The sequence below is a fragment of the Lupinus angustifolius genome, chromosome LG10 (genome assembly GCF_001865875.1).
Source record: "Lupinus angustifolius cultivar Tanjil chromosome LG10, LupAngTanjil_v1.0, whole genome shotgun sequence".
In the NCBI taxonomy this organism is placed as follows: Eukaryota; Viridiplantae; Streptophyta; class Magnoliopsida; order Fabales; family Fabaceae; genus Lupinus; species Lupinus angustifolius.
In genome coordinates this window covers 8,374,610-8,384,508 of record NC_032018.1, presented here as the reverse complement: position 1 = coordinate 8,384,508, position 9,899 = coordinate 8,374,610, and positions in this window count along the sequence as shown.

Here is a 9,899-nt window from a genome sequence, read left to right as displayed (position 1 = left end):
CAAAAATCTTGAAAAAATAGGGCAAGAAAGAATATTATAATACAAGAATAAAACTAAACTGAAGTTTAGCCTAAAATATTACTGATTAATTTCTATAATTAATTCATTAACAACTAATTATTTAATTAAATGTGCTCGGAAAAACACAGTGTTACAAGGATACTTTCCCATTTTGATTGAACTTTTCTCATTTTCCTTATATAGCTTCTTGAGTCTTCCATTATTTCTTAAGTAATTTCTGAATTTGTTGATGAGGAGGGACAATATGGTTTCATCACTTGTGTCAGAATCAGACTCATCATCATCATATATCTCCTTTTGACTTCTTGGATATGATTTTGTTGCTTTGAAGGGGATTCCTTTGATGTTCTCGTCCATTTGCTCATTGAGTATCAAACGTCTTAATTCTATCTCGTGTTCTTGAAGTTTGCCAAATAATATTGCGAGCGTCATTTGTTCCAAGTCCTTTGACTCCATGACTCCATAATCTACAATGTCCAATGAAATAAGCATTGTTGATTTTATGACATGGAGATCCAACAACCTCATTGAGGAGAGCATGAGTGAATGTCACATATTCAACAATATTTTTTGTAGTAAGCATTGTTGAATCACGTGATTTGAATATTCGCGTTTTGCATAGCATATTACAAAACTGATACATTTGGAAGTATTATTAATTCTTTATATATTAATTTCAAATTCTTGCCATCTAGTGTCAATTATTTTGATATAAATATATATATATATATATATATATATATATAAATAAATTTTATATTGTATTGTATTATTTAAATTACTAATAATATATTATAAACTACTAAAAATTCTAAATATTTTATAATACATATTCTAATTAAAATATTCTATTAATATTTTTGTCATATAATATATTAAATTATTCAATTAATATTTAGAACTATAATGCATTAATTAAATAAAATTTATAAATGTGTTGTTCGTAAGAACAAAAATACTAATGTTTGTGAAAAAAAATAATAATTAACAGTGTTGAATATAGTAAGTACTCTTGAAAATAAACATTTAATAACGCTCATTGTATTGAGTGTTTTTGAAAGTCAAGATTCAACAACGCTCATTGTAATACAATGATTTTTGTAGTGAGTGTTATTAAATACATTGATATTTAACAGAAAACCTCACACACATTAAGAAAACCTTCAACAAAGTAACATGAACAACGTAAATAAGCTTCAACAACTCAACTACCATGATATTCAACAACTCAAATCCTTTTCATGACACTGAACAATCTCCTTTCCATGTCATTCAACAAAAAATGTGTCTTTTTCCTTCTTTTTTCCCTTTGCAGGAGTTGTGAGTTAAATAGCTACTTTGTATGTGTTATTGTCATCTCTATATATGTTAGTGTCAACTACGAGTTGAGAAATGGTTTCCGCTTTGCATGAAAAGTCAACTTAAATTTGTTTGTTTCAACATCTAGAATGAAAAAATATTGAAGGGTGGCAATACATGGGCGAGCTACATTAGGGTTTGTGTTAGATAAGTGGTGCCAATATCATTCAACAACTAGAATGATAAAATATTGAATAATATGGACAATGTTGTTGGAATTTGTTGATAGAATGATGTTTTTAAGTGAAATGAAAAAATTCACTAGTCCCACTTTGCTTGAAGGGGGAAGTTGAAAGGCCTTATAAGCCTTAAGTTGCGACCCAACATTCTTTCTAATAAAATATTTATTTATTTATTTATTAATTCATTTATTTAATTTTTTAGGCCCTTTGGGCTTGGACCGTGTGTTGACCAAGTCAACACACACATGCTACAAGGAAAGAGACGTCAGAGAGCCATTGGAGGAGATCTCGAACATTATGATAGAGACGTTGGTAATAGAGTCGTTGGTAATAGAGTTGTTGGTGAAAGAGTCGTTTGAGAGCCGTTGGAGGCCTCAGACTATAAATAGAGGTCTCTTTTCCTCATTATAATTTGCACCAAGTTAAAGGCGTTTACCTCTCAACTTCTCTTTCTCCCCCCTTATATTCTGCCGACGCATTTCCGACAACCTTCTCCCTCTTTCTTTCCATGGCACTTGAGAACTGGCACTTGCAACCAAAGTGAGAATTTCTAGAACTGACACTAGTAGTCAGTATTGTGGACGAAGAATTTGCACGAGTAGCCATATTGTGGGAATTCGAGAACTGGCACTAGTAGCCATATTGTGAGTGTATTCGAGAGTGATTCTTACAATGCAGTAAGAAATCGTATAACAGAGAATATTGCCGTTTTATCTTAGGGACGACGTGGTTGTTAGTCTGCTTGCACAATTTTAGCAGTACCACAAAACATTTTAGAAAAAGCGACCTCGTCTTGACTCAGCTAGTAACAATTATTTTGTGCCATTCAGAATTGTTGTGAGCTATGTTAACAACAATTTTAAGACGTTTCTACTGCAATGACATTCGTAGATAATATTACTGGACCAAACATGTATAACTTGAATAAGCCATTTCAGTTTGACAGGACAAATTTCAAACGTTGGCGAGATAAGATGAAAATTTTCCTCACTATGAAATAGGTTTCCCACGTTCTGAAAATCGACATCCCAGTGGTGTCGGATGAGGCTGAAAAAGAGGAAAGTGATAAACTGGTTACTGAAATAGCTATCTGGAATGAAAGTGATCACTTATGTAAGAACTTCATTCTGAATGGGTTGTCTAATGATCTCTATGATTACTATAACAGATACAAGTCTACCAAATTAATTTGGTATGTACTTGAAAAGAAATATGATACCGAGGAAGCTGACACTAAAAAGTATGTTGTTAGCCGCTACCTCAAGTATCAGATGACTGATGATAAATCGGTAGAGTCTCAGTTCCACGAGATACATAAAATTGTTCATGAGATCATTTCTGAGGGTATGTCCCTAGATGAGAAATTCCAAGTGGCTGTCATAATTGACAAATTGCCTTCTAGATGGAAGGACTTCAAAAACCTTATGAGGCATAAGACCAAAGAAATCTCTTTGGATTCTCTGATTACTCGTCTTTGTATTGAAGAATAGGCTCGTAAGCAAGATGAGAGAGAAGAGGTGCTGATTGTCTCCAACAATAGCATTAAGAAGAAATTCTCAAGTGCGGTTCTAAATCGTTCTGGCACTAATTTCAAGAATCGGAACCATAATGGGAATAAGGCTAAGAACACCAGTCGCAACAAGAATTGGAACCCTCAAAAGGTCCAATATGCTAAGCCACCTACTAATAATGACTCTGAAAACCTGTTCACCTGCTTCAAGTCTGGGAAACTAGGTCATATGGCATGCAAGTGCAAAAATAAACCAATGGATCATCCTCCAGAACCCAACATGGTTGATGAGCCATTTGTGGCTGTATTATCTGAGGTCACTATGGTTGGAGGAACTGATGGATGGTGGGTAGATACTGGCTCATCCCGCCATATCTGCTATGGTCGTTCTATGTTCAAAACATACATGGGTGTTAATGATAAGAATGTGTTGTTGGGTGACTCCCACACCACTGTTGTTGCTGGAAATGGTGATGTGGAGCTGAAGTTTACATATGGGAACACTCTAATTCTCAAAGATGTAATGCACACTCTAGAGATGAGGAAGAATCTAGTTTTCTTCCTAATTAGGCTAGTTTTATCCAGACCATAGGAGCAGACTTCTATACTCATACTAGGAATGAGGTATTTGTTGGGAAAGGTACGCCACTGATGACATGTTTAAATTAAATGTTGATGTTTCTATTAATAAAATTTGAGATTCTATTTACATGCTATGTGATTTTAATATTTGGCATTCTAGACTTTGCCATATTAATAAACGTGCAATTTCAAATTTGAGTAGCTTAGGTTTAATTCCAAAGTTATCTAAAAATGATTTTGAAATTTGTGAATCATGCAGTCAAACAAAAATTTCAAAAAAACCTCATAAATCAGTAATGTGAGCATCTGAGCCTTTAGATTTAATACACTCAAATATATGTGAATTAGATGGAACATTAACTAGAGCTGGTAAACGTTATTTTATCACTTTTATTGACGACTATTCTAATTTTGCTTATGTATATCTTATGAAAAATAAAAGTGAACCACTTGACATGTTTAAGTTATATGTTTCTGAAATTGAAAATCAACTCAACAAGAAAATAAAGAAACTCAGAAGTGATAGAGGCACTGAGTATGACTCTAACATGTTTAATGATTTCTATAAATTAAATGACATTATTCATGACACAAATGCACCATATTCACCTAAAATGAATGGTAAAGCTGAAAGAAAGAATAGAACTTTAACTGGATTAGTTATAGATATTATGTTAAGTTCTGGTGCAGCACCCTCTTGGTGGAGTGAAATTTTATTAACTATATGTTATGTTCTAAATAGATTCCCCAAGGCTAAAAGCAAAATTTTCCCATATAAAATTATTAAGAATAAACAACAAAACTTATCTTATTTGAGAAATTGGGGTTGTATGGCCTATGTCCGGATACTAGACCTCAAGAGACTTAAACTTGCAAGTAGAGCCAATGAATGAGTATTCATTGGGTATGCTGTAAAGAACAAGGCGTACGGGTTTTATGACCTTGACATAAAAGTGATCATTGAGTCTTCAATGCAGACTTCAATTAAATGAAATTCCCTTTTAAATTGAGGAATAGTGGGGGCACAACAACAAGTAACAAACTTGTGATTAGCAATAATGATAATAACGATGAGTTAGAAATAGAACCTAGAAGAAGTAAGAGACCAAGGACTGCTAGAGAGTATAGACCTGATTATATGGTCTATAAATTGGAAGAGGCTCCATCAACTCTCTAAGAAGCTTTGACTTCTTTGGATGTTGATTTGTGGCAATAGGCCATAAATGATGAAATGGATTCTCTAGAGTCTAATAAGACCTGGCATTTAGCTGACTTGCCTCCTGGTTGCAAACATATTGGTTGTAAGTGGATATTGAAAAAGAAACTGAAACCTGATGGAACAATGGATAAATACAAGGCTCGCCTTGTAGCTAAGGGTTTTAGGCAAAGGGAGAATGAAGATTTCTTCGACACCTTTTCACTTGTTACTAGAATAACATCCATTAGAGTACTAATTTCCCTCGCTGTGACACATAATTTATTAGTACATCACATGGATGTTAAGACTGCTTTCTTAAATGGTGATTTAGAAGAATAAATCTATATGGAACAACCTAAAGGTGCAAGGCTCGCCTTGTAGCTAAGGGTTTTAGGCAAAGGGAGAATGAAGATTTCTTCGACACCTTTTCACTTGTTACTAGAATAACATCCATTAGAGTACTAATTTCCCTCGCTGTGACACATAATTTATTAGTACATCACATGGATGTTAAGACTGCTTTCTTAAATGGTGATTTAGAAGAATAAATCTATATGGAACAACCTAAAGGTGCTGTAATACATGGGCAAGAAAATAAGGTTTGCAAGTTAGATAAGTCGTTGTATGGTCTTAAGCAAGCACCTAAACAGTGGCATGAAAAGTTTAACGACTTAATGATCTCGAATGAGTTTAAGGTGAATGAAAGTGACAAATGTGTTTACTACAAATTAGAAAATGACATTTGCAATATCATATGTCTATGTAGATGACCTACTCATTTTTGGTTCCAACATTCATGTTGTGAATAATGTGAAATCATATTGTTGTGTAACAACTTTGATATGAAAGACCTTGGAGAGGCAAGTGTAATCCTTGGTATAAAATTTACTAGGTCAAAAAAGTAATTTCTTCGGATCAATCTCACTATGTGGAAAAGATCTTAAAGAAATATAAATACTTTGACTGTAAACCTGCTAGCAAACCATATGATCCAAGTGTAAAACATTTTAAGAACACTGGTGAAAGTGTAAGGCAAGCTTAGTATGCTAGCATCATTGCTAGCCTTCGGTATGCCACTGATTATTATGCAGGTTTACCAGTAGACCTACTATGGAGCATTGACATGCTATAGAAAGGGTAATAAGATACCTTAAGAAAATAATGAACCTTGGATTACATTACCGAAGGTTTCTAGCTATCCTAAAAGGATTCAACAATGCTGATTAGAACACTCTTTTAGATGATTCCAAAGCAACCAGTGGCTATATATTTAGTATAGTTGGTGGGGCTGTTTCTTGGAAGTCAAAGAAACATACTATTTTGGCTCAATCCACTATGGAAGCTGGGATGATAGCACTAGCAACAGCTAGTGAAGAAGCAAGTTGGTTGAGAAGCTTGCTTGCAGAGATTCACCTATGGAAAAAACCAATTTCAGTTGTGTGGATCCATTGTGATAGTACTGTGACTATTGCAAAAATTGAGAACCGCTTTTATAACGGTAAGAAACGACAAATTCATCATAAGCACATCACTATTAGAGAGTTACTCTCTACAGGAGCTGTTAGAGTGGATCATGTACGCACTGAGAATAACTTAGCATATACTTTGACAACAGGACTTGCTAGAGAAAAAGTCCATAATACTTCTCATAGTATGTGACTATTGTGAAGAAGATCTTTGCTCTTGACCTTGATACGGTTTTGATGAAGACACCAACATCACCAAAAAGAATGAAAGGAATAATACTTATGAAGACAAAGAAGACAAAGCTTCAAGACAAATTAGTCTAAGTCTAAATAGGTACTTCTATCCTATACTCTCAAATATACAATAGTAGTAAAGCTCAAACTATTTTTTAAGAAAATTGAAAAACTTCAAGTATAATAAAACAGTTTTTAAAAATAGTGTGTAACAAGTTACTGTATCTAAGTAACAGGTTATTGTATCTAAGTAACAGGTTACATAAGTGAGAAAACTAGTTACCCAAAAAAAATTGTGTAGGGTAATCAATTACTGTATGTAAGTAATAGATTACCCCGTTTTAGCGAAGTTGAGTAATTGATTACTCAAGGCTGTAATCGATTACTGAGAGTTGTTGCATCAGTTTTCAATTTTCAAAATGAATGGTTTTCATCCCCAATGAAATGGTTTTCATCCAAAATGAAATGATTTCACTCCAATCAATTCCTACCCTTTAAAAGAGGTGTTATGGCGGGTTGGAAAACCTATTTAAAGGCATTGAAACTCAGAATCAAATATAAACTCTTACACAATCTTCTCACAAACTTTCAAACATAATTCTGAAAATTCTCTGAAATATTTTATGCTCTTTTTGCAACTTGTTCTTAAACTTTCAAAGTAAATTTTCTAAGTTTCTTTATGTAAAGTGTTTCAAAGTTTTAAAAACTTATAAGAGCATTATTACTTAGTATAGAAAGAGTTGTCAGATTGCAAGTGATATTGCATTCTAAAGGCAATCCTGCCATTTTTGTAAATTCTTCATTGACATTGCAGAAATCTTTCTTTCCAAAGGGTGTGATAAGAAAGGGGATAGAGTCACTTGATAATGGTGTTTTACAAGAGTGACATAATTATTAGTGAGTGTGTAAGGTACATAGAGGTCTCGAGGTGAGATATTATAACTCATAATATTTAGTGAAGAAATCTCTTGTGTTGCAAGAGTACTAGACGTAGCATTCAGTAGACAAGAAGGTGAAACAATATAAAATCTCAGCGTACTCTCTTCTCCTTTATATCTTGATTTTTACTTGTTAATCTTCTGCATAATTTTTCCTCTGCACTTAACTCTTGATTTTTCAGAAAAAGTGGTCATACTTTTAAGTCAACTAATTCACCCCGCTCTTAGTTGTAATCTTAGTCTTGCAATTGGTATCAGAGCTATTTTTTTATTAAGTTATTCTTAAATCTGACCATATATCGATGAGGCCTCAAGATCATTCCTTGGAGAAGGTTACAACATCAACCTCCCTCTAAGCGTTTTTGGAGAGTGCTATGACTTTTGGAAAAGCAGAATGAGAATCTTCATAGAATCTCAAGACTTGAACATATGGAATGCAATTGATGAAGGACCATATGAACCCTTCACCGTAGTCAACAACGTAAGGGAAGTAAAGCCCAAATCTTCATGGAATGATGAAGATAAAAAGAAGGTACAATATGATCTCAAAGCAAAGAACATCCTCACTTCAGCACTTGGCATTGACAAGTTCTTTAGAGTATCAAACTGCAAATATGCCAAATAAATGTGGGATACTCTAGAGACTACATATGAAGGAACTAAGGAGGTAAAAAGGTCGAGACACAACACTTTTTCCCATGAATACGAAATGTTTCGTACGAAACCTGGAGAGAAAATTCTCGATCTTAAAAAGAGGTTTACTCACCTCATAACTCACCTTATTGCACTTGGTAAAGTACTATCAAATAGTGATTTGAACCTAGAGGTTCTAAGATCATTCACCAAAACGTGACAACCAAAGGTAACTACCATTTCTGAAAATAAAAGTTTATTAAAAGTGTCCTTGGCTGCTTTGTTTGGTAAATTGTAGGAACATGAAATAGAACTCAGCCATTTTGACCAACATGAAGAGCAAGAGAAGAAAAAGAAGAATATCTCTCTCAAGGCGAAAGTAAACAAATCCGAATCATCAGAAGATGAATCTGATAAGGAAGAGATGGAAGACATGAGTCTTCTTGTAAAGAAGTTCATAAAGTTTCTTAAAAGGAACAAGGGTGCTAAAACTGAAAAAATGAGGAAATTCACCAAGAACAATGACGCCTCCACTTCAAACTAAAACTTCACATGCTTTGAATGTGGCAAGCCTGGTCATATAAAGATGGACTGTCCAAACCTGAAAAAGAATTCTTTCAAAGGGAAGAATGAAATGAGGACTAGACGGAGAGCCTATATTGCATGGGAAGATAATGATACAAGTTCCGCCTTTTTGAACAAGAAATGAAGAACAAACACATCTCTCTTTAATGGCATCTCATCATTCTAATGATGAAGAGGTAAACAACACTAAACTATATTCTTCTGAATTACAAACTGCATTTAATGACTTGCATGATGAATATGTCAAACTCATAAAAATGTTTCTAAAACAAAAAAACTGAGTTAGATGCATTTAGAAACAAACCCTCATCATCTTCATGTTAAAACTGCATTACTTTTGAAAATAAAGTTTCAACATTAAGTCTTGAACTTAATAAGCTGAGCAAAAGTAGTAAAAGACTGGAAAAGATCATTAATGATCAAAGACACTCAACAGACTGAAGAGGTCTTGGCTATTCAAAAATCCATGTTTCAAAGAAACAAAGTGCCTCAACAAAGATAAACTTTCAAAAACAAAGTATCCATGCATTTGAACATAGTAATGATAAATCTAGGATACATAACCATCAACCAACATGTACATACTGTAAATACCATGGGCTTACACCAAATACTAGCATAATTAGAAAATATGGTGTACCCCTAGGTCATTATAGATGAGTTGAGAAAGGTACTAACCATGTAGGACCCAAAGAATATTGGGTACCTAATAAAACTTAACCTGTTTTGCAAGATAATTTGAGAGTTGCCTGCAACTTAAGGTACTTGGACAACGGCTGCTCAAAGCACATGATGAGCGATAGAAATAAGTTCTCTGTCCTTACTCCAAGGGACAAAGGCTATGTCACATATGGTGATAACAATAAAGGAAAAATACTTGGAGTTGGTAGAATTGGCAAGCCACCCTCAACAACTATATAAGGTGTATTTTATGTTGAAGGAATCAAGCACAACCTACTAAGCATAAGTCAATTATGTGACAAAATATATATGATTGACATAGACTCCTCTTTACCAATAACATGTTTAGTTGCTAATGATAATTATGATGCATGACTTTGACATAGGAGAATTTCTCATATTCATATGAACCATTTGAATAAACTCATAAAGCAAGATTTAGTTGTTTGTTTACCCAAAATGAAGTTTGTTAAAGACAAATTATGTAGTGTTTGTCAAATGGGTAAACAA